This window comes from Nannospalax galili, unplaced genomic scaffold (genome assembly GCF_000622305.1).
Source record: "Nannospalax galili isolate Female #2095 unplaced genomic scaffold, S.galili_v1.0 scaffold831, whole genome shotgun sequence".
NCBI classification, from domain to species: Eukaryota; Metazoa; Chordata; class Mammalia; order Rodentia; family Spalacidae; genus Nannospalax; species Nannospalax galili.
Genome location: NW_008329142.1, coordinates 1,003,930 through 1,006,602, shown reverse-complemented (window position 1 = coordinate 1,006,602; position 2,673 = coordinate 1,003,930). Strand labels below are relative to the sequence as shown.

Genomic DNA, 2,673 nt, shown 5'->3' with positions numbered 1-2,673 from the left:
CTCACTTGATATGCCTGGGCATTTTATTCAGTTCCAGAAAAGCAGCTTTTCTCCATGTTAGAGGATGGTTAAGGTCTGTGTAATGTAGCTAACCAATGATTGGCTCTAAATGCAGTAAGTGAGGGTGAATTTTCTTGACAACAGCCATTGGCCATAAGCCTAGGCTATGGATGATGTGTCAGTCATCACATAATTTGGTAATTTATCAATGATCTCTCCAGAAGGACAAATGGCACATCTAAGGAATTATATCTAGTACTAAATGACCTTATTCATAGCCCACAGAAAATACAACATTTGGATATGAACAGTCCTGCTTAACATGGCAAGCAATGATTTGTGCAGTGTCTCAACTGACATCAAGCCTGGTTTATTTTCCTTGGAAAATAAACTCTTTTGAGGCTCTCCATAAGTACTGAAGAATACTTGGCATGGTCTAAAGAGGACTGTGAGTTTGCCTGTGGCTCATGTCTACCCCCTTCTATGTGAACATGAGGCCGGGTGGGACAGTAGACTTGAAGATAATCATAAAGTTAAATAAAAATAAAATGCCTTCTATATTGTCTTCTCCCCTCTGCTATGCCTGTAGAAATGAAAACTGAAATCATAAGATTTTAGTCTAAGAAAGAATTTTCCAGTGTTCCCAGTAAATAGATAATTTCTTCCAGTGGTACACTAATTCCTCCAGGTAAGTGAAAGAAATATTCATTGTGTGATCATATCCTCTATCTTGTGAAATCTGTGAGCCTAAATGGCCATATCTCATACCTTATTGTACATTGCATTCAACACATATTCAAAGACCAAAAACTATGTTAGGTTTTAGGGCTAAAGGTTAACATTGTCTTAGAAAGACAAACATTAAAAATGAATTAAAATTAAGGGCTTTTTCTCTCTCTTATGTTCTTCCTCCCTCTTTGTTTCTTGTTCCTAAACTCTGAAACCTAGACTGACTCAAGTGTCAGGAGATTTTTCAATGAGGGACCACACCTTCCTTCCAAAGGCAGTGTGATGTAGAGACCACGGGAAGAAATGTCAATTTGAGATAAATTGAACTGCTTTAAAAATTTTGATTGTGGCGCTCAAGTCGCCAAGTCCTGCAACCACTTTGTTGCCAATTCTCCTCTTACTGGACTTATTCCTGTAAGGAAGTTCTCTGAGCAAAGCCTGTCAGTCCTTCGGCGAAAACTAAGGCTAAAAGTTATCATTTTTTCACACTATGGCAATTCCTGAGACCCATCCCAACCTCAATGAGAATCAAAAAGGACGAGCTCAAGAAGTCCCTGTACACCATCTTCTCCCAGTTTGGCCAGATTCTGGATATCCCTGTGTCCGGGAACCTGAAGATGAGGGGCCAGGCCTTTGTCATCTTTAAGGAGGTCAGCAGTGTCCTGTGTCCCACGCAGGGTTTTCCCTTCTAGACAAGCACATGCTTATCCAATGAAGACGGACTCGGACTCAGACATCATTGCCAAGATGAAGGGCAAGTTTTGGAGCAAAACCACAAGCACAAGAAGGAAAGCTCAAGAGCTAGGAGACAGAAAGACCGTACAGGGTTTGTCTGCTGCGCCCATGGTGGATGCTGTCCAGCCTGTACCCGACATGCCAGCCAGTGATTCAGGCACCCCTTGTTATACACCACAAGCCAGGCCAGCTTCCCTACATGCCTCTGTCTAGCATAATCCCGCGGCTTGGCCTCTCTCCTGAACAGATTCCCCTGGTTCGTGATGGGACAGATGCCACCTGCTCAGCCTCTTTCCAAGAATCTGTCCAATCAAATCTTGTTCCTCATCAACCAGCAGGTGAGACCAACAGCTCATGCTGTCCATGCTTCTCAACCATTTCCCTGGCTTCAAGGAGGTGTGTTGGTTCCTGGGCGGCAAGACATCATCACTTTCCTGGAGTGTCTATAAGGCTGCAGGCTGGGGCAGTGGGGCCAGATTCCCTACAAGGCTTTAAGATCACCCAGAACAATGCCACGAAGATCTCTTTTGCCAAGCAGTTGCACTTTCCCCCTGTAGTACCCCTGTCCCCCTTGTTCCTTTTCTCTATAGCTCAGTACAGAAGGTAAGTCCCCCTTGGGGGCCTTCTCAGATCCAAGTGTGAATGTGTGGTTGCCACACAGCATTGCACCCAGAGTTTGTCACCAGACATTGCACCTGGCACTGTTAGGCTGTAATTTAAGTGGTTTTTAAAGATGTGGTTTTGAATTTTTATTTTGTTTGTGCTTTAGATTATTTGTAAGTGGCCTTAGAGAAGTCTATTCAACTTTCTAAAATTGAAGAGGAAAAAAAATGAGATCTAGTGATATTTAAATGAAACCTTGAGGCTGGAGAGATAGCTCAGTGGTTAAGAGAAGTTATTGTTCTTGCAGAAGACTGGAGTTCAGTTCCCAACACCAAAATCAAGCTGCTTACAATTTCTTGTACCTCCAACTCCAGAGGATGCAATGCCCTCTTCTGGCCTTCATAGGCATCTGAATAAAGATGCATGCACACATACATGCAGGCAAAGCACTCATACACGTAAAATACAAATAAATTTTATTTCGCAGGCTTTTCATTTTCTTGGTTAGATTTATTCCAAGGTATTTTACGGTTTTTGAGTGCTATCATGAAAGGGTTTCTTTTTCAACACCTTTGTTGGTGGTATATAGGAAGGCCACTGCTTTTT

General features: G+C 42.6%; 1 pseudogene; it reads left to right on the top strand.

Moving 5' to 3' along the window:
- Positions 1 to 1,219: 1,219 nt before the first annotated feature.
- On the top strand, positions 1,220 to 2,071 carry LOC115070446 (annotated as a pseudogene).
- Positions 2,072 to 2,673: the final 602 nt, after the last annotated feature.